Source organism: Entelurus aequoreus, linkage group LG07 (genome assembly GCF_033978785.1).
Source record: "Entelurus aequoreus isolate RoL-2023_Sb linkage group LG07, RoL_Eaeq_v1.1, whole genome shotgun sequence".
NCBI lineage: Eukaryota > Metazoa > Chordata > Actinopteri > Syngnathiformes > Syngnathidae > Entelurus > Entelurus aequoreus.
In genome coordinates, this window is record NC_084737.1 from 40683766 (window position 1) to 40707223 (window position 23458).

Sequence of the window (23458 nt, forward strand, 5' to 3'; positions counted from 1 at the left end):
GTCTGCTCTTGCGCTAAGGAAGGATGGAGGACGAGCAGACAGAGGGGCGCATGCGTGCACCTCTCGGGTTTGAACGCTCCTCCTACCCACTCCTAAACAGATTACTGAGAGTGAATCCTACTAAAAGCTTGGACTTTTTATTCATAAATAATGGCCTTTGGCGAGGCAAGCTGATGTAGCGTGTCAGGTTGAATGGAGGTTGCTGTGTCAAACTCATGCAGTAATATCACATATAATCACCAAAATGATTCCCGGGCGCGGCGCCGCTGCTGCCCACTGCTCCCCAAGGGGATGGGTCAAATGCAGAGGACAAATTTCACCACACCTAGTGTGTGTGTGACAATCATTGGTACTTTAACTTTAACTTTAACTTAACATAATGGGTGGCATGTAAAGAGTTTAATGTTTATCCTCGCCTAGGTTATTTATTTACACATGACCTGACACTTGCACTAATTTCTCACTTAAAAAACCTAACAAAACACAAATTATGCCAATCCAGTTGGTTAATGAAGCAACCAGTGTTACGTACGGCGGCGGAAGGAGACGGCACAAAGGCAGGAATAAGTTCAATAGGTTTATTGACACTGATGATTAGTTGGAGTATGTATGCTACTCAGTGGCAGGCCGTGCGTTTCCCACCTAGGCCTTCAGTGATGTCTGACTTCAATGATTACCTCTCAGAATACCATCATTTATGTCACCACATGACCATCCCTGGAGAAATATTATACAGGAACACATTTACACACTACTGCGCATTGAATTACATCAACAGTGTACATAACATGTTATTTTCTGGCACATTTAAAAATCAATAAACCTGCATCAGCAATTAAAACATATCTTATGTGGTACTGTCAAAATTAAAATTGCAAAAAAAAAATGGTATGGTCTTTTTTTTTGTCACAAAAAAAATACAATCATGTGTGCTTACGGACTGTATCCCTGCAGACTGTATTGATCTATATTGATATATATTGTAGGAACCAGAACTATTAATAACAGAAAGAAACAACCCTTTTGTGCGAATGAAGTGAAGTGAAGTGAATTACATTTATATAGCGCTTTTTCTCAAGTGACTCAAAGCGCTTTACATAGTGAAACCCAATATCTAAGTTACATTCAAACCAGTGTGGGTGGCACTGGGAGCAGGTGGGTAAAGTGTCTTGCCCAAGGACACAACGGCAGTGACTAGGATGGCGTAAGCGGGGATCGAACCTGCAACCCTCAAGTTGCTGGCACGGCCGCTCTACCAACCGAGCTATACCGCCCCGAATGAGTGTGAATGAGTGTAAATGGGGGAGGGAGGTTTTTTGGGTTGGTGCACTAATTGTAAGTGTATCTTGTGTTTTTTATGTTGATTTAATAAAAAAATTTAAAAAAAAGTTTTCATTTCTTTTGCAGCCCGGTACCAATCGATCCACGGACCGGTACCGGGCCACGGCCCGGTGGTTGGGGACCACTGATCTAGAAGGCCTTACTGACAACAACTCGTGATCTGATTGGCTATCGCAACTGTCTGTCAACTGTATGTCCCCGTTCACTTACAGTGCACAGATGCCAGCATTGTTGATTCTGAAGGCTTCGAGCAGATTTGGTACAGCATGGCAACATAAGCTAGCTGAATTCTGATTGGAAAAAAACTCTATAACCTAGAAACAACAGCGCTGGAAGGAGCATAATATGACATGAAGAGAATATGAATACTTTTAGATATTTAGGGAAAGTAAATAAAAATTACTTTTATATCTAATTATGATCGTGATTTCTGGTTATGTTAGGCCAGCAGAGAAGGCCTTGCTGGCCCTGACGGCACACCACTGATGCTACTCGATGTGAATGGTGCAATACAATGTGTAGAATTAACAATGTAAATGTTACCAGAGGTTGTTGTATGTGCGTTTTGGATGAATCGTTCGTCAGACTAGAGGCGCAAGGCGAGAAGAGAGTCCTTGGGCAAGCGAGAGGTCAGGGGCTGGAGAGAGGCAACGAGGTCCATGTCCAAGCGGGTGTCGAGGATTGAGGGAGGCAGTCCAGAATGGGAAGTCGAGGCACACAGCTTGATCACGGAAAACAGAGGGAACACTGCAGGGAATACAGAGGACATAAGACAAGGGCACAGGGAAAGCACAGAGAGAGCAAGTACACAGGTGGGAAGCCAGAGACGGGATGCTTACTACGAGGAGTGAACTACATTCCGGCACTGGATCTTCAGGTCCGCTGGTCTTTATGCTGTCTGCCTTCATCAGACCCAGGTTCGCGGATTGGTGATTGCATGCAGCCTTGCAGGCGCTTGGCCGCGTTGCGGAAAAAGCGAGCAGGGCGTGTCCCAGCGCGCTTCTTGCGGAGGTGCCGGCTGCGCTTGTAGCAGAAGACATGCGGGATTGCGCATGGGCCGTGACAACCAGCATGGTGGGCCACGTGGCACACTGAGAAAAGTACAATACATGCACCTTCTGATTTAAAAAAAAATGTCAACAAATAACAGTGTTTGCTGTTCTAAAACTGCTATGCCATCAAAACAGAGAAAAGGGGCAAGAGAGAGGAGTAATTTATCACTTTCACAAACTGACCAAACTTTGAAGTCATTGCCAAAAACACAATCAAAACTAATGATATTTACACGTGTGTGCATGATATTGTAGCAATATGGCAGATAAGCTATATCTAATATGTATTTTGAGCTGAAAATTATTATTATGTTTTTTTTTTCCATATCGCGTCTATTGAAAGTTATAACTTAAAACAATTAGCTTTTTTTATTAAATTTTTTTGAAATGGCAACAGTGGAGGATGCATGTGCATATACGAGCGAGTCAGTCCCACAAGAGGAGGTTAGAGAAAAATAAGGACCTTATTGACTACAACGTAAAAATTACAATGGCAGACTCACGCAAACATCATCGGGTAAGCCTCTGCCATATATGGAGATAGCCGCTGATGTCACCAATTACAAAACATCCTAACTGAGGACAAATTCCAAACGGCTTGTTTGGAGGAAATATAAGGAAGGCAACATTTATATATATATATATATTTCAAATTTTCGGGACATACTGTATGCAGATCCCAAATACACAAAAACAGATACCAAGAGGTAAGAAAAGTTGGTTTTGCAAGATAGGCCCCCTTTTTAAGAATGCTGCAACTTAAGAGTGCTTCGAGATAAGGGCTGCCTCTTGGCTAATTTTTATGCTTTGAGTTACAAGCAAACATTGTAGATACAAGCATCCCCGCCATTCAAACAATCTGAATAGTAGACATTTATCCATTAAAATATGGAAAGGCTGCTAACGGTGTGTTTGACAGAGAAGCAGCTGGAGGGAGATACCATAGAAGTTCACTCTCCAAGGTCAATGCTGTACAATACATTATTATTACATCATAAAAGTTGTTTGTAGTACTTTTCATTTTATTGTTTTTGATACAATATTTATACAATATTTATTGAGCCTATACCAGCTGCATTCGGGCGGAAAACGGGATACACCCTGGACAAGTCGCTACCTTATCACATGGCCAACACAGACAACATCTTGGAATTGTGACTGCAATGCAAAGTGTACTATAACCTATATACTATATACTGTATATACTATATAGTACTTGCAAATGGGACATAGACATGTAATTTAAAAAAAAAAGTATGACAACTGGACAGCACAGTTATCATAATGCGCTAATTTTATGTTACATTAAAAAATAAGATTTATTTTTAAACAATTAACACACACACAATTACCAAAAATCGGTACCCTTAAGTGTCGAATTGGTACCGTATCGGTTCAAATATAAAAGATACCCATCCCTAATCCCAGATGATTTTGGACAAGGCTGAGTACATACTGGACACCCTAAAAATAGTTTAACAAATTCTCAGATTCTGCTGTTCATATATTACGTCACACTTTTAAATGGCACAGTTCAGATCAACTTAATCAGGTCAGTTATTAGGACTCGTCAAAGCCTCATTTAAAATCATTAAATCACCTTATTTTGCATAACCCTCTACCTCACATTGCCAATAAGGGAATGGACAACTGGTAGGAACAAGACGCACACTAATGAAATAGTCTTTGAAAAAACAAGGACTGTGTTTGTTTGCTTTAAGGACATAATTCACCACAACTGCTTACTTGACTTTGTCGTCATTATTCACTGCCATTGTTCTATTGTGCACATAAAAATGTTGTTCTTATTTACCATTCATATATGCAGTTAAGAGTGAGTATTTTGGTGCGGCCCCTTTAAGTGACCGTCAAGAGTTTTACCCAAAGGTGGGGGCTGGTTGTGACCGCCATTTTGAGTCACTTTATGTAAAAATATATTTCAAGTTGTCTTGCTTTCGCGTTACAAGCGCAACACTGGTGACCCCAACGCTTCACTGAACGCATTCAGTGAATAGTATCGACCATGACGGCGAATGCAGTTTCACTGAAGCTGCCTGAGTTCTGGGAATCTTCCGCGACTGCATGGTTTGCCTGGGCCGAAGCACAGTTCGCGTTGCGTGGTATCACCGAGGATGACACAAAGTTTTATTATGTAATTTCCTCCCTCGGGAGTGCAACGGCTACCAGAGTGGTTAGCGTCCTTAGGCGTCCACCGGAGGGGAACAAGTATCTCACGTTGAAGGCTCACCTATTAAAGACATTCAAGCTAGCCGCCTTTTTTCGTTGCAGGGGCTTGGCGATTGCAAGCCCTCTGAACTTATGGACAAAATGCTAGACCTCTTAGGTGAGCAGAGGCCTGGTTTCCTCTTTGTGCAGCTTTTCCTAAGACTCCTGCCTTCTCAGGTACAGGCTGCTTTAGCCAACACTGTCATCTAGGACTGCCGCAAACATTGCCACCACAGGCCCCCCTGTGCACGCACGAGCCCGGCGCCTCGACCCTGCAAAGCTCTTCATTGCTAGAGCTGAATTCGAGACCATTGAACGCATCGGGATCATTCGCCACGCAGACAGCCCGTGGGCGTTGCCCCACCACATGGTGGAGAAGCCTGGAGGTGGTTGGCGGCCATGCGATGATTACCGCAGGCTCAACGATGCGACTACCCCGGACCGTTATCCTGTCCCCCACATACAGGATTTTTCTGCCAATCTAGCTGGGAAAACTGTTTTTCTTAGGTAGATCTCCTCCAGGGCTATCATCAGGTGCCGGTCCGCCCCTCTGATATCCCAAAGACTGCGGTCATCACCCTATTTGGCCTGTTCAAATTTTTTACGGGCGCCTTTTGGTCTTAAGAGCGCCGCACAGACTTTCCAGCGGCTAATGGACTCTTTTTTACGTGACTTGCCGTTTCTGTTTGTCTACTTGGACGACATCCTGGTAGCGAGCACCTCTCAGGCTGAGCATTTGACCCACCTCAGGACCCTTTTTCAGCGCCTTAGCCAACACGGGCTCATTGTGTAGTGCCATTGCTAAGTGCCTATCGCAAACTTCACCCGCTCGCTCACAGTTAAGGCGCTTCAGGAGTTTCTTGGCATGGTACATTTTTGCCATCGCTTCATCCCCGGACAGCTGACCTCATGCGACCGCTGTGTGATGCTCTTAAAGGGGTTGTTCCAAAACACATTGTGGACTGGTCTGACGCGCGGCACATTGCTTTTGTGGGATGTCAAGTCTGCTCTAGCTAACGCTACCCTGCTGGTGCACCCATTACCTGATGCTCCAATTGCAATCACCACAGACGCTTCAGACTATGCTGTAGGTGCAGTGCATGAGCAGTGGGTGGGTGGAACTTGGCAACCTTTGGCTTTCTTTAGCAGGCAGTCGCGCCCCTGCAAGCAGAAATATAGCACATTCGACTGTGAGCCCCTAGGCCTCTGGCCATACATCATTTCCGTTCGCTGCTTAAAGGAAGGCATTTCACAGCTTTTGTGGACCACAAACCCCTCACTTTTGTGATGGCCAAGACGGTGCAAACTCCCTTGGGTGATGCTGGGGGCTTCGGACTGCCCCCAAGGAAGACTGCGACTTGCAGTCTTCCTCGGCAGAGTTGGTGTATGGCCAGCCTTTGCGAGTGCCAGGTGACTTTATTCCTATCACTACAGCACCCTGGTCCACCGGTGAGCAGCGAGCTGCTGTCCTAGATGCCGCCAAGGTGTTTTCCTCCAGCCCCACTTCCCAACACGGCCTTACGCCATCTCCTGTTCCCGCTCCTTTACGAAGGGTGGCATATGTTTTTGTTCGCCACTACGCCTACCGAGACCCCCTTCAGCCTCCTTACGATGGGCCATTTCGCGTCCTGGGGAACGGAGACAAGCATTTCCTGTTGGATGTCGGGGGTTGGTCTGAACAAATCACGGTGGACCACTTGGATCTCAGTCTGCCGGTTACCACGACCGTACCCCCGTGCCGGGGTCGTCCGCCCGCTCTGCCTGGGCCCCATGATATTGTTTTGCATTCTTCTCCGCAGGCCCCCGAGACCTTCGACAGTGCAGATGCCCTGCCGGTGCCCCCTGCAGACTCCCCGGCTTTGGTTCCAGTCCGGCGCACCCTGTCTGGTCAGCCGCCCGTGACCCTGTCCATTCACTGTTTTGTTTTTTTGTGATGGCGAATTCTGGGGGACGTGTGTAGTGGTTGCTTTAAGGACATAATTCACCACACCTGTTTACTTGACTTTGTCGTCATTATTCACTGCCATTGTTCTATTGTGCACATAACAATGTTGTTCTTGTTTAGCATTCATATATGCAGTTAAAAGTGAGTAATTCAGTCACGAGTTTTACCCAAAAGTGGGGGTTGGTTGTGACCGCTATTTTGAGTCGCTTTATGTCACAGGATATTTCAAGTTGTCTTGCATTCGCGTTACAAGCGGAACAACTGTGAGATTTAACACTTCAATGCATGTGATTAATCACAAAAACATAATCGCATTAATCATGTATAAACGCAGATTAATCCCGCAATTTAAACAGCACAGGCTCCTTTAGCTTCACCGCGAATGGTTGCCTAAAAGGCGGCACGGGTTGTCATACAGTCATTGATCGTGTCAATGCGTATGACAGTGCAAAGATGAGAGAGTAGATTCTGACTGGTGGCAAATTTCGCTCCTTAAGTATTATAAACAGGGCTTGAGATAAAACCAAGTTAATTTGCATATATTTCAGCAATGAGTTCGCTTATCGAAGCATAATGAGTTTAAAATAGCATTACAGTATATTGTAGCGTCCCGGAAGAGTTAGTGTTGCAAAGGATTCTGGGTATCTGTTCTGTTGTGTTTATGTTGTGTTGCGGTGTGGATGTTCTCCCAAAATGTGTTTGTCTACTTGTTTGGTGTGTGTTCACAGTGTGGTGCATGTTTGTGACTGTGTTAATGTTGTTTTTATACGGCCACCCTGACTGTGACATGTGTGGCTGTTGACTAAGTATGCTGTGCTTTCACTTGTGTGTGTGTGTTTAAAATTGGCTTGATCATTAAAAGTTGAACCGATCGTTCATTGGGTCAGCATTTCTTGACATCTTCAAGCAAAGACATTTGTCAAACCCGTTCAACGCTACATTGGTGTCAGAAGTGGGATGGCTTTCTCAAAGAAGCTTGAGGATCTCATCAAGTGCTGGGAGAATGCACTTCCGGATGAAGCCCGACTACCTCGTCACCAGGAAGAGGAAAGGAACAAGCGCCGCCCTGGTGGATTGGAGGCTCAACTACCTCACCACCAAGTAAATGAGAGGTACCTGCGCCGCCCTAGTGGACGGGAGGCCCATCCACTTGGAGGAAGAATGGAAGCTCAATATGATGGGACAAGATTGGAAGCTCAACCAGATGGAAGAAGTGCGCCTCGTGTTGGAAGGAGTGCCTGGCGAAGAAGTGCCTCTCCTGCGGTGATGGTGGACACAAATTCCCTGCGAGATGACTACAGGCCAAGCATCGTCACTCCAAAGCTTCCTCACTATAGTGGAGAAGGCTCTATTGAATCCTTCCTCCTCCAGGTCCAGCTAGCAGCACGTTTGAATGGCTGGTCTGATGTGGCAACCGCAGGGCATGTGGCGCTGTCCCTGGAAGGCCCAGCCTTACAGTGTTTGGTCGATTTACAAGAGGAGGAATTGGCTGATTGGGGGGCCATGCGCGAGGCTCTTCAACGACGTTACGGGCGACCAATCCATGCAGACGAAGCACAAGAGCAGCTGTATAAGCGGCGACGCCTTTTGGGAGAAAGTCTCGGAGCTTATGCTGCGGACCTTCGCCATCTGGTGCGAAGGGGTCACCCAGCGTTCCCAGAAGTATTACAGGAAGAGCTCACCGTACAAGCCTTTGTCCGTGGTCTACAGCCTGAACGACTTCGGGAACATCTCAGACTGTTTGCTAAACACTCTCTCTCTGCCGCATTGACTGAAGCCGAACGTGTGGAGCACGTCCTGTTTCCAGATGGCCGCCGTGATGTTCCGCGAGTCCGCCAGGCTGGATGGGACGAGACCGAACGAGAGGGAACCGACCAAGTGACTGCAAGGCCCCGGCCACGCTTCTCCCAGAGAAGGCAGACCGAAGTGAACTGTTACCGCTGCGGTGTCCCTGGCCACATTGCAAGACACTGTCCAGCCCCTGCCCCCATTGACGTTGCCGCTGAGGTGTCGTCAAACTAGAGAGGGGTGTCAGTGTCGGGGAACTGACACCCGGGATGGTTTCCATTGTACCCGAATGTGACGCACAGCGCTTGGGCCGCCTGGGCAGGGCCCGGGGGCTATACCTGGAATGCGAGCTTGATGGAACAGTCTGCAGAGCCCTGGTTGACACGGGGTCCACTATCTCCATCATCCGGCCGGGTGTCCTTCCCCACTTGCAGCGCAGCTTGCCATCAGGCTGGACAATCACCAACGCCCGAATTACAACCGTCACCGGTAGCAAGGCTGCCATGCTGGGCCAAGGGACAGTGTGCATTAAGGTGGCGGACCAAGAGAGACGACACCCATTCTGGCTGGCTGACATTCAAGACCCCTGCATTGTTGGGCTTGACCTGTTGGAGATGTGGGGAGCTGTGGTCGATGTGCCTAGGGCCACGCTTCATCTTGGTGAGAAAACAGTTGCCCTCCAGGGTACTGATGAGCCAGGCGCCTGCAGAGTGACAGCCCCCACAGAGCCATCCCCGGCTACGGCCTTCATGGTGGACCAGGAGAAGTCTCAACCTAACCCTTCTACTAATAGACTGCCTACTATAGAGACCCAGCAGGCTATTGCAGAACTGTTAGAGCGAAGCAGTCAAGGCCTGGATACCACCCAGCAGGAGCGACTGAAAAGCTTACTGAATGCCTTCCAAGACATTTTTGCAGCGAAAGATGAAGACTGCATGCACACCAGTCTCGTACTCCACGACATTGACACAGGAGACGCACGACCAATCCGGCTACACCCACGCCGTCTGCCCCTTGCCAAACGAGTGGCTGCCCAGGAGAAAATCGAGGAGATGCGCCAGGCGGGCGTCATCGAGCCCTCCAGCAGTCCATGGGCAGCACCCGCAGTTCTGGTCAAAAAGAAGGACGGCTCGTGGCGGTTCTGCGTCGACTACAGACGGCTCAACGATGTAACCCGCAAGGACTCCTACCCGTTGCCGCGCATAGATGATGCGCTGGACTACATCACTGGCTCCTCCTGGTTCAGCTCCCTGGATCTCCGAAGTGGCTATTGGCAGGTGGAGTTGGCCGCCGAAGCTCGACCAAAGACAGCGTTCACAATAGGTCAAGGACTCTGGCAGTTCAAGGTGATGCCGTTCGGGCTTTGCAACGCACCTGCCACGTTTGAACGGTTGATGGAGAGAGTGCTGGCATCCATCCCCCGTGATCGCTGTGTGGTGTACCTGGATGACCTCCTGGTGCATGCTGCAGGATTTAAAGGGGCTCTACAGAACCTCCAGCATGTGTTCCAGGCCATTCGTCAGGCTGGGCTGCGATTGAACCCCAAAAAGTGCCATTTGCTTCGGCGTGAAGTTTCCTTCCTGGGGCATGTCGTCAGTGGGCAAGGTGTTGCTACTGATCCAGCCAAAGTTGCCACTGTCCGTGACTGGCCAGCGCCAAGAGATGTTAAAGAGTTGCGGAGTTTCCTGGGACTGGCATCCTATTACCGGAGATTTATCAAGGACTTTGCAACGATTGCTGGCCCCTTGCACCAGCTCACACACAAGGGACAGTTATATGAATGGACTGACAGCTGCAATGAGGCTTTTGCACAGCTGCGAGAGGCCTTGGTCCGAGCCCCAGTGTTGGCCTACCCAGACCCCAGCCGACCTTTCGTGGTCGATACAGATGCCAGTGATGTCGGTGTGGGGGTTGTGCTGTCACAGGAAGGGAATCACGGCGAGCAGGTCGTGGCCTTTTACAGTCGGGGGCTGAGCAAGCCAGAGCGGAACTACTGCGTCACCCGTCGGGAATTGTTGGCCATTGTCCTGGGCCTTCGTCATTTCCGGCCCTACCTTTATGGTCAACGGTTTGTGTTGCGGACAGATCACGCCTCCCTCACCTGGTTGCTGAACTTCAAGGAACCCGAGGGGCAGCTGGCCAGGTGGGTCGAGATCTTGCAGGAATATGACTTCACGATTTCTCATCGACCAGGCCGCCTGCACGGCAACGCTGATGCACTGTCCAGACGGCCCTGTGAGGAGGCGTGTCGTTTCTGCCAGCGGGCGGAAGAGCGGTGCATGCCAGACCCATCAGTAGCTGCAGTCAGGCAACATGACATCACAGTCGACCTGGACAGCTTCACCCCCCAACAATTGATCGACCATCAAAGACAAGACCCAGTGCTTGAGAGAGCTCGCAGCTGGGTGGGGGCACAGCAGCGGCCGGAATGGACCACAGTGGTGCACTTGGATACTGAGACCAAAGCACTGTACTCCCAGTGGGACAGCCTCCTGTTGTCTCGCGACCTGCTGTATCGTCGCTGGGAAGCTCCGACAGGACAACATGCTGCCCTCCAACTCGTGGTGCCCCGTGTGCTGCGGCCTCAGGTCCTCGAAGTGATGCATGGCTTCCCAGGGACTGGCCATTTTGGAGTGACCAAGACCTTGCTCCGACTGAGGCAGCGTTTTTACTGGCCGGGCTGTCGCCGTGACGTGGAGATGCACGTCCACCGCTGTGATGCATGCACAGCAAAGAAAGGCCCCACACGCCGCTCCCATGCTCCCCTACAGCAGTTCCAGGTGGGGGCCCCCATGGAACGAGTGGGTGTGGACATTCTAGGCCCATTTCCGGTCACTGATAGTGGAAACCGTTACATCTTGGTGGCCATGGATTACTTCACGAAGTGGCCAGAAGCGTATGCGGTACCCGACCAGAGCGCTGCAACAACGGCAGAGAGATTGGTTTCGGAGATGTTCTGCCGATTCGGAGCTCCAGAGGAGTTGCACAGCGACCAGGGACGGAACTTCGAGTCCCAGGTATTCCAGGAGGTGTGCCGTCGCCTGGGTGTGAAAAAGACTCGCACCACGCCGCTGCATCCTCAGAGCGACGGGTTGGTGGAGCGTTTTAATAGAACCTTGGCCACACAACTTGCCATTCTCACCGACAAGCGGCAGAGAGACTGGGATTTACACCTCCCACTCATTCTTTGGGCCTACAGGACAGCGGTGCAGGAGTCAACACGCTGCACCCCTGCATCATTGATGTTTGGTCACGAACTACGCACGCCTGTTGATTTGGTTTTTGGCCCAGCCCCAGAACCAGAAGTGAGAGGAGCGCCGGGCCTGGACTACTACTACAACCTTGTGGAGCGGCTGCGGGAGGCCCACGATTTTGCCCGCACCAGCCTGACGGAGGCTGGGGCCCAACAGAAGCGGGCATATGACCTCCGCAGTCGAGGCCAGGACTTTGAACCAGGCGCGCAGGTCTGGGTCTACAACCCGGTGAGAAAGAAAGGACTCTCCCCAAAGCTCACTAGCCACTGGGTGGGACCCTGCAAGGTCCTCCAGAAGTTGTCCGACGTGGTCTATCGGATACGACTGGCACCTCGGAACCGGCTGGTGGTGCTGCACCGAGACCGCTTGGCCCCATACCAGCCATTGGACCAGAGCCGGGGGCACTTGGAGTCAACCACTCTGCCAGAGAGGGAGATACCCCCAGGGAGCAACGAGGATGCTGAGGTAATACCCCCTTCCGACCTACCTGCAGACAGTGGTAGCAGCCAGCCGCCATCAGAGGGGCGTCGACGACGCCGGTTGCCTCAGCACTTGCGGGACTTTGTGATGAACGCATGGGCTGTTGGGGACAACGAACCCAGCTAGGTGGGGGCTGTGTAGCGTCCCGGAAGAGTTAGTGTTGCAAAGGATTCTGGGTATCTGTTCTGTTGTGTTTATGTTGTGTTGCGGTGTGGATGTTCTCCCAAAATGTGTTTGTCTACTTGTTTGGTGTGTGTTCACAGTGTGGTGCATGTTTGTGACTGTGTTAATGTTGTTTTTATACGGCCACCCTGACTGTGACATGTGTGGCTGTTGACTAAGTATGCTGTGCTTTCACTTGTGTGTGTGTGTTTAAAATTGGCTTGATCATTAAAAGTTGAACCGATCGTTCATTGGGTCAGCATTTCTTGACATCTTCAAGCAAAGACATTTGTCAAACCCGTTCAACGCTACAATATCAACAACAAGCAGTGGACGACAAACAACGCTGGGGGAGTATACCCGCGACAATGTCATCAACAAAAGTACCACAGATAGGTTAAGCAATGCTTGTGCAGCAACTGTGATTAATCGTGAGTAATCCAAATCAAAAGTGTGATTAATCAGATTTTTTTTTTTTAAATAAGCCTTTACAACCCGAAAAAAAAACATTGATACTCTTATTTACACAAATAAACATCACAATTAAATCTTTATTCAGTATCATGTATAAAATATTTACTAAGGTTATCACACGATTAGAATATCCAATTAGATTGTTCACTGGGTTGCTGAGAATCAATTTTGAATCTATATTGTTCATGTTTTATTTTGCGAGAGCAAACAAGAAAAAGGGAATATATCTGCACTTATATTGTTTTTTAAACACCTAGAACCTCATGTTCATGTCAGCAACAATAAAATAGTGCTGTTAAACAATAATATTTTAAATCGGATTAATCACACTTTTGAAATTATATTAATCATTATTAATTACAAGTTTTTACTCACCTGCATTAATTAAATAAACTTAACAAATTGCCCTAATATAGGGACACAGACGCATTTTTATTGTTAGAATTTTATCCAGGAACATTTTTAATTTTTTTTACTTGAATTCACATAATTCATTTGCTACAATCTTGGGAACAGTCGGGGTTTATTTTGGAGTGAAATTTGCCAGAGAACACACCAGTCGGCTGAGTCATCTTTGCACTGACGCATGCATTCACCTGATCACTAACTATATAAGAAGCCCCCGCTTCCTTTCAGGTAACTATCTGTGGTTAAGGTAAAGGAGCATGTACAGTAATGCAATATTTATGTGAGTAACTACATGAGTTAATGCATCATTTTTGACAGGCTTAAAAAAATATTTTTATAAACAAATATTTCATAGAAGCGCTCTCTCCCCTCACCTGCTGCTGATTGGCAGCCTGGCCACACCTGGTCGTGATTGTCAATCAGGCTGCTATTTATGCCTGCCTCACCCTTCAGTCAGAGCTGGAGGATTGTTACCGCAGCCATGCGAGTCTGTGACAAAAAACAGTCTCACAACTTCCTCAAATTCAAAGTGTTGCACGCTACCATATACAGCCGGGACCGGCCTGCCACCATCTACAATACACATCCCAAGTTTATTTATTCAAAAAAAAAAAAAAAAATTGTATTTAATTTTTAAAAAAGATGTCCTGTCCAGTCGTGCAAGCAAATCATATTGTTGGTATAGATGCCCATATCTACTGTACAGATTTACCAAAAAGAGACAAAAGAGAAGTGTGGAATATTTCTCTTGTTGCCTTATTTGTATTTGACTTTATAAATATATTTATTGTTTAGCAAAGCTGGACCAGAGCAGGAGGGGATAGAAAGAAGAATAAAAAAGAAGACAGAAGGGGAAATTGTTGGGCAAGACAAATATATACTTAGAAAGAAGAATAAAAAAGAAGACAGAAGGGGAAATTGTTGGGCAAGACAAATATATACTTATATACATCTATATACAGTGTATATATATATATATATATATATATATATGTATATATATATATATATATATATATACAGTATATATATATATATATATATATATATATATATATATATATATATATATATATATATATATATATATATATATATACAGTATATATATATATATATATATAAATATATATATATATATATATATATATATATATATATATATATATAGTATATATATATAGTGTATATATATATACAGTGTATTTATTTATATATGTATCTATATACTGTATATATATATATATATATATATATATATATATATATATATATATTAAAGATTAAAGTACCAATCATTGTCACACACACACCAGATGTGGTGAAATTTGTCCTCTGCATTTGACCCATCCCCTTGGGGAGCAGTGGGCAGCAGCGGCGCCGCGCCCGGGAATCATTTTGGTGATTTAACCCCCAACTCCAACCCGTGTTGCTGAGTGCCAAGCAGGGAGGTTATGGGTCCCATTTTTATAGTCTTTGGTATGACTCGGCTGGGATTTGAACTCCAACCTACCGATCTCAGGGCGGACACTCTATATATATATACTTTATATATATACAAACCCCATTTCCATATGAGTTGGGAAATTGTGTTAGATGTAAATATAAACAGAATGCAATGATTTGCAAATCCTTTTCAACCCATATTCAATTGAATGCACTACAAAGACAAGATATTTGATGTTCAAACTCATAAACTTTATTTTTTTTGGCAATTAATAATTAACTTAGAATTTCAAGGCTGCAACACGTGCCAAAGTAGTTGGGAAAGGGCATGTTCACCACTGTGTTACATCACCTTTTCTTTTGACAACACTCAATACACGATTGGGAACTGAGGAAACTAATTGTTGAAGCTTTGAAAGTGGAATTCTTTACCATTCTTGTTTTATGTAGAGCTTTAGTCGTTCAACAGTCCGGGGTCTCCGCTGTCGTATTTTACGCTTCATAATGCGCCACACATTTTCGATGGGAGACAGGTCTGGACTGCAGGCGGGCTAGGAAAGTACCCGCACTTTTTTTTACGAAGCCACGCTGTTGTAACACGTGTTGAATGTGGCTTGGCATTGTCTTGCTGATATAAGCAGGGGCGTCCATGAAAAAGACGGCGCTTAGATGGCAGCATATGTTGTTCCAAAACCTGTATGTACCTTTCAGCATTAATGGTGCCTTCACAGATGTGTAAGTTACCCATGCCTTGGGCACTAATACACCCCCATACCATCACAGATGCTGGCTTTTCAACTTTGCGTCGATAACAGTCTGGATGGTTCGCTTCCCCTTTGATGTCGAATGTTTCCAAAACCAATTTGAAATGTGGACTTGTCAGACCACAGAACACTTTTCCACTTTGCATCAGTCCATCTTAGATGATCTCGGGCCCAGAGAAGCCGGCTGCGTTTCTGGATGTTGTTGATAAATGGCTTTCGCTTTGCATAGTAGAGCTTTAACTTGCACTTACAGATGTAGCGACAAACTGTATTTAGTGACAGTGGTTTTCTGAAGTGTTCCTGAGCCCATGTGGTGATATCCTTTAGAGATTGATGTCGGTTTTTGATACAGTGCTGTCTGAGGGATCGAAGGTCACAGTCATTCAATGTTGGTTTCTGGCCATGCCGCTTACATGCAGTGATTTCTCCAGATTCTCTGAACCTTTTGATGATATTATGGACCGTAGATGTTGAAATCCCTACATTTCTTGCAATTGCACTTTGAGAAACGTTGTTCTTAAACTGTTTGACTATTTGCTCACGCAGTTGTGGACAAAGGGGTGTACCTCGCCCCATCCTTTCTTGTGAAAGACTGAGCATTTTTTGGGAAGCTGTTTTTATACCCAATCATGGCACCCACCTGTTCCCAATTAGCCTGCACACCTGTGGGATGTTCCAAATAAGTGTTTGATGAGCATTCCTCAACTTTATCAGTATTTATTGCCACCTTTCCCAACTTCTTTGTCACGTGTTGCTGGCATCAAATTCTAAAGTTAATGATTATTTGCAAAAAAAAAAAAGTTTATCAGTTTGAACATCAAATATGTTGTCTTTGTAGCATATTCAACTGAATATGGGTTGAAAATGATTTGCAAATCATTGTATTCCGTTTATATTTACATCTAACACAATTTCCCAACTCATATGGAAACGGGGTTTGTATATATATGTATATATATATATATATATATATATATATATATATATATATATATATATATATATATATATATATATATATATATATATATGTACAGTGTATATATATATATATATATATATATATATATATATATATATATATATATATATATATATATATATATATATATATATATACAGTCGTGGTCAAAAGTTTAAAAACACTTGTAAAGAACATAATGTCATGGCTGTCTTGAGTTTCCAATTCTTTCTGCAACTCTTATTTTTTTGTGATAGAGTGATTGGAGCACATAGTTGTTTGTCACAAAAAACATTCATGAAGTTTGGTTCTTTTATGAATTTATTATGGGTCTACTGAAAATGTGACCAAATCCGCTCGGTCAAAAGTGTCACGGCGCGGGCTCGAACCCACTTTTCTCCGGCAGCTGGGTCTGCCAGCACTTCCATTGGCAGCGCGCCGAGACACGCCCCTGCTCGCGCTGGCCGCGTCGCTGTGGGCGATCAGCAATCTGCACACCTGGGACTGATGAGGGCGAGCGGTATAAAGACCAGTGGACCCAAGGATCCCCGCCGGAACTTAATCTTCTATCGTGTACCGTAAACCGACTATCCAGCTTTATGCTCTCTCTCTCTCTCTCTCTCTCTCTCTCTCTCTCTCTCTCTCTCTCTGCGTTTCCCCTCCGTGTTTTCATTGTTCTTCCTTGTCGTCCTCCCCAGCAGTCTGCCTTCGTCCCCGCGTTGATGAGCTGTGCGTCTCGTCAGTCATAGCTTTCTTTGCTTCCCGGACTGCCTCTTCGATCCTCGACCCCCGCTTGGACATGGACCTCCTACGCCTCGCCATTCGGACTGCCTTCATGTCTTCTCCCTCCTCTCGAGTCAACACTAGGTAAAACACTCAGGTAATTACCCACACCTAGTCTAACACCACACACTCTTGGATTTTCGTCACACGCCATTCTCTAGCCTAGTTTATACATATTGTAATAATCTCAGGAATGTAGGCTCAGAGACTTCTTCCGTTATCTTGCATTTATTGTATAAGATGCATTTAAGGCACACAACAGCTCCAACATGCGTCTATCTCCTTTCCCGGCAAAACTCGAACCAACACTTCCTGTCAACAACGTCACTTCCCTCACTTCCCCAGAAGTCCCGCCCCCCAGCCAAAGCCATTGGCTAACACCCCGTAGCCAGCCGCTACATCACCCCCCCCTTACAAAAAGTCCTCGCCCTCGAGGACTGACCCGTAAGGCAACATTTGGCAACACCATAGCAGCATGTAAAACAGAGCAACCCATTAGTGCAAACAAAACAGTGTAAACAACATAATCCTCACATCACACAAAAACGGGTTCACAAACCCCCCCACCCCCGTTCCCTTCAGTCTAAGGACACCACAAAGTCTTGCAAGTGGTCCGGAGGCCTCTTCATCCGCCTCGGCCGCTCTCCTCCATTTCCCAGCAGTGGGACAGCTGGGTCGGGTGTGCCAGTCCTCGGGAGGGAGCTGGAGGGGGCGGGGGAGGAGGGGAGTGGGGAAATTGCTTCCCCCTGGGGCATAAGCGGGGTATTGGTAAAGGGCTGGGCGGGCAAGGGAGAGGTCACCTGTGTATCCGAGGCAAGGGAAGGGGGACCCCCCCGGTAGGGGGCGAGTCTGTCTCTGTGGAGGGCCACCTTCCTTCCCCGGGGGGGCAGCTGGACACGATACACAACCTCTCCCAGCTTCTGGAGTATCTTACAGGGTCCTGTCCATTTGCTGTCCAGCTTGGGACTGCGGCCCTTCTTCCGAATCGGATTGTAGACCCAGACCAACTCGCCTGGCGCGAAGTCCCTTCCTCGGGTCGTCACATCATAGTAGCGCTTTTGTTTGATGCCAGCTTCCTGCAGCTGCTCCCGAGCGAAACTGTGGGCTGAGTCCAGCCGGTCCTGTAATTTCCTGGCGTACTCTGGCCCTGCAGCGAAGGCCGGGGCATCCGGTGGGCGGCCAAAGGCCAGCTCTGCTGGTGTGCGCATCTCTCTCCCTAGCATGAGAAGCGCCGGTGTGCACCCCGTGGATTCTTGGACAGCAGAGCGACACGCCATCAGCACCAGTGGTAGGTGTTGGTCCCAGTCACGCTGGTGGCGGGAGGTGACAATGGCGAGCTGGTCTCCCAGGTTGCGATGGAACCGCTCCACTAACCCATCACTCTGAGGGTGCAATGGGGTAGTGCGGGTCTTGTGAATGCCCAGGCGCTCGCACAAGGCCGCGAACACCCGGGACTCAAAGTTTGTGCCTCGGTCACTGTGCAGAGACGCCATGATGCCAAACCGACCTATCATGCCCTCCACCAGGGCATCAGCAATGGTCTCTGCCTCCTGGTTGGGAATGGCGTATGCCTCTGGCCACTTGGTGAAATAGTCTATGGCGGAAAGGACATAGCGGTTCCCCTTGACAGACAGTGGGTACGGCCCTGTAATGTCAATCCCCACCCTGTCCATGGGGCACCCCACTGGGAACTGTTGGAGCGGTGCCTGTGAGCGCCCAGTGGGGCCTTTGCGGGCAACGCAAGGGTCACAGCGGCGGCAGAAGTCCTCCACATCTCTCTTCTGCCGACCCCAATAGAACCCCTGTCGCAGCCGCTTGAGTGTTTTGGCGACCCCGAAATGTCCAGACCCACCTCCCCCATGCACTGCCTTAAGCACTGCCCCTTGCAGTCCCTTTGGCACCACCACCTGCCACTGTTCTTCCCCCGTGGCCGCGGCCTTAAATGCCCGCTGCAACACGCCTTGGGACACCCGCAATGAGTCAAACATGGCCCACAGGCCCTTAGTAGCCTTAGAGAATGGTGCCACCGCCTCCCAAGGCGGGCGCTGCCGAGCCTCTACCCACTGCAAAACAGGATGAAGGTCTGTGTCCTCCACCTGCGTGCGCCTCCAGTCAGCATTCGTCACAGTCTGTAGTTCTCCGCAGACAACGTCATCAGCCTGACTGACGGCCGCACACTCAGCGCCCTCTGCCCGCCGCTCTTGTTCCCGGGCTTCCCTGCGCTCGCAGTACCGACATCCGTCTGCTGCACACGGCCGGCGCGAGAGCGCGTCCGCGTTGGAGTGGCGAGCACCTGGCCGATGTTCTATTTTAAAGTTGTATCCTTGCAGCTCTTCCACCCACCTGGCAACCTGCCCCTCCGGCTCCCGGAAAGTCATTAGCCACTGGAGGGCAGAGTGGTCAGTTCTGATCACAAAGGGGAGGCCACACAAGTAATATTTAAAGTGTCTGATAGAGAGCACCACTGCCAGGAGTTCTCGGCGGGTGACACAATAGTTCCGTTCCGACTTGTTGAGTTTCTGGCTGAAGTATGCCACCACCCTTGCCCCTTCCTGCCACGGCTGTGCAAGTACACCCCCGACCCCCACTCCGTTGGCATCAGTGTCCAGTAAGAAGGGCAGGGCAAGGTCAGGTGGGGCGAGTACCGGGGCCTCACACAAGGCCCGTTTCAGCCCCCAGAATGCCTCCTGGCACCCTTCGGACCACACAAAGTCTTTGCCTTTTTCCAGCAATCGATATAGGGGCGCGGCGATTGTGGCAAAACCCCGCACGTGCCTCCGATAGTACGAGGCAAGCCCAATAAAGCTCTTCAGCTGTCCTTGATCCCGAGGGGCGGGCCAATCTCTCACAGCCCGCACCTTCTCTCCCATGGCGCCAATGCCATCTGCCCCCAGCTCATGTCCCAAGAAAGTTACTTCCCGCCGCATGAAACTGCATTTCTCGGGGTGCAGTTTAAGGCCCGCTGCTCGAATCCTCTCCAGGACTCTCCTCAGGGACCCCAGGGCTGCTTCAAAAGAACGCCCATGTACCAAGATGTCGTCCAGGTACACTAGGCACTCTTGACGGGAAATACCAGCCAGCACTTTGTCCATAAGCCGGGCAAAAGTGGCGGGGGCATTACAGAGCCCAAAACTGAGGACTTTGAATTGCCACAAGCCCCGGCCAGTACAGAAGGCAGATTTAGGGCGAGATTCAGGAGAAAGGGGTACCTGATAATACCCGCTTTTAAGGTCCAGAGTGGTGAACCACGAGGAGCCGGAAACTAGGTCCAGGGACTCATCAATACGGGGGAGGGGGTAAGAGTCTTTTGTGGTCACTTCATTCAGCCGTCTGTAATCCACACAGAATCGCCAATCTCCAGCCTTCTTCTTGGCGACCATGACCACAGGTGCCGCCCAGGGGCTCTCGGACGGCTCAATAAAGTCGGCCCGCAGCAGGTCATCTACGGCCTTGTCGCATACCTGCTGTCGAGCGAGGGGGATGCGGCGTGCGTGGCACTTGATGGGCCGCGCCAAGCCAGTGTCTATGACATGCTCTGCCAAGTGGGTTCTTCCCACTTCACTCTCGTTCATTGCAAAGCTGCCCTGGAATTCCACCAGCAGCTGTTTCAGCTGCTCCTGTTGCTGTTTCTCCAAGTCCCCGTACTCCTCTCTCCACACTCCTCCCCCTATGACCGGGGGTGCCGGCTGCGGGTGGGGGCCCGTGGGTAGGGATGCCCAGGGCTGGCATCCCCGGGTAATACACAGCTCTGTCTCCCCCCTCATTGGCTGAAGGGAGACAGGGCGAGGGCAGGGGTAGTAACTAGGTGATGTGTGAGGCAACAAGAATGTAGAGGCATGCGGTGAAACGGGCAGGGGCCCGGGAACTAGGGTACCCATGGCAACTGTAGGGCCCCCCGGGAAGTTAAGTGTACCCCTCCCCATGTCTAGCAGGCACCCAGTGACTTGGAGGAAGTCCAGCCCTAAGATGCAGCAGTCTTGCACGTCTGCCACCCAAACTAGGTGGCGAACTCGCTTTCCCCCCACGCACAACCACAGGAACCCCTTCCCCACCATAGGAGCTAGCTGGCCCGTGACTGTGCGTAGCTGTACTGCCGTGGGTTCAAGTGGTGTACTGCTGGGAAGAACGTCCGGTCTTACCAGCGTTACCGATGACCCTGTGTCCACCAGACCCACGGTAGGCACCCCCTGGACAGAGACAGCAACATGGCAGGAGCCCCCACTTTTGGCCCCCCCCCCGTGTCCAGCCCACCGCCATAGGTGGCACACTGCTGTCATCTACTTCTGGGGGGGATGGAGTCCCTCCCCCCTGGCTGTGCCGCTGGGCTCCTCCGGGTGCCCGAAAGCGAGAAGAAGGAGTAGAAGGCGAGTCGTCGTCTGCTTCTGGGGGGGATGGAGCCCCTCCCCCCTGGCTGTGCTGATGTGCTCCTTCCCCTGCTTGACGAGCCTGGGCTGGCGAGTCAGGGTCCGCGGTGGACGTAGGGGCCCGCATACCCCTGACTATGCGGGCCCGGCGCCGTTTCCCGGCTCACGACGAGTGGCAGGGCACTCCCTGCGAAAGTGTCCAGGTTGGCCACATCCCCAGCAGACCTGCATGGGGCGCGGGCCACGTTGACTTTGCAGAGTCACCGACCTCAGCAGTTCGGTAATTTCTTTCGCCCAAGCCGGAGCCCCGTCGCTAGACGGGTGTGACGATGCCGCCCTCACTGGATGGGGTATACTTTCCAGTTCCCCGGCTGCAGCTGCGCTCCTCAGCATCTCCCTCTCCACGGCAGCTTCCAGTGCCTCCTGCAGGGACCTCGGGTGCTGAAGCTGCACCTGCACACGCAGATCAGGAGGAGTAATGGCTCCAACAAACAGGTCAGTTGCGAGCTCATTCCGTGCATCAGCAGGCAGGTGACCATATGCACGGCGCACCTGGCCCTCAATGTCATTAGCGAGCCCCCGGAGTGGCTCGCCAGGCTTCCTGCACCTCCCTCTCAGTTCAGTTTTTAAAAGCGCTGGCTGAGACCATCTCCCAAACCTCCTCTTGAGCGCCCCCACCAGGGCTGCGTAGCACCGCTGCTGTTCAGGGTCCAGCAGCAGAAGGCACGAAAGAGCCTCTCCCTCCAGACACAAAGCCAATTGCAATGCTTTGTCCCTTTCTTCCCACCTTCTAGCGTCCGCCAACAGTTCAAATTGAGCGTGGAACGCCTCCCAATCTGATCCACCGGCAAATTTTGGCGTCTTCACTGCGGCCGCAGACGGTGGGGGGGACGCGCCGTGCGGGGAAGGTGTGGGTTGCGGCGGCAGCGGCGACATCTTTATGTCCTCATGGGCTGACGAGCCGCTCGTGTGCGAGCAGGAGCGCGGCTGTTCGACGGTCACCCGTTCCAAAACAGCGTCATCCCGCTCAACTTTAAACTTATGCTCACCGGAGCTAAACATGCTAAACGGCTTGCGGTCCTAGCTAACTCACAGACTGAAGCTAACTTGCTAATGCGCGATACGCAGCGTGTCCTTACCGCGACAAAGTCTCTTCCGAAAATCGTCGGTTTTACTTCTGACACCAGTGTAATAATCTCAGGAATGTAGGCTCAGAGACTTCTTCCGTTATCTTGCATTTATTGTATAAGATGCATTTAAGGCACACAACAGCTCCAACATGCGTCTATCTCCTTTCCCGGCAAAACTCGAACCAACACTTCCTGTCAACAACGTCACTTCCCTCACTTCCCCAGAAGTCCCGCCCCCCAGCCAAAGCCATTGGCTAACACCCCGTAGCCAGCCGCTACAATATATATATATATATATATATATATATATATATATATATATATATATATATATATATATATATATATATATATATATATATATATATATATATTTGGTGTATTATTATGTATATTGTGTATATATAATAAAACATAGAGCAACATTACCCCCTTGTGGAAATGTGCCGTCACTACTCCACCTATATACATAACAAAAAGTATACATACAGCAATGTTAATATTTGGTTACATGTCCTTTGGCAAGTTTCACTGCAATAAGGCGCTTTTGGTAGCCATCCACAAGCTTCTGGCAAGTTTCTGGTTGAATTTTTGACCACTCCTCTTGACAAATCTGGTGCATTTTAAATACATTGGTTGTTTTTCTGACATGGACTTGTTTCTTCAGCATTGTCCACAAGTTTAAGTCAGGACTTTGGGAAGGCCATTCTAAAACCTTAATTCTAGCCTGATTTAGCCATTCCTTTACCACTTTCGACGTGGGTTTGGGGTCATTGTCCTGTTGGAACACCCAACTGCGCCCAAGACCCAACCTCCAAGCTGATGATTTTAGGTTGTCCTGGAGAATTGGAGGTAATCCTCCTTTTTTATTGTCCCATTT

General features: G+C 48.9%; 1 protein-coding gene across 2 annotated transcripts in view; it reads left to right on the forward strand.

Annotated features, from left to right (window-relative positions):
- The first annotated feature begins 17064 nt into the window (after nucleotides 1-17064).
- ren (renin) overlaps nucleotides 17065-23458 on the forward strand; it is a 74764-nt gene continuing 68370 nt past the window's right edge. Inside the window, exon 1 of one of the 2 annotated variants that reach the window (XM_062053648.1) lies at nucleotides 17065-17181. The gene's annotated coding sequence lies outside the window, so the exon portion shown is untranslated. The remainder of the gene's footprint in view (nucleotides 17182-23458) is intronic. The other variant, XM_062053647.1, reaches the window with a different exon arrangement.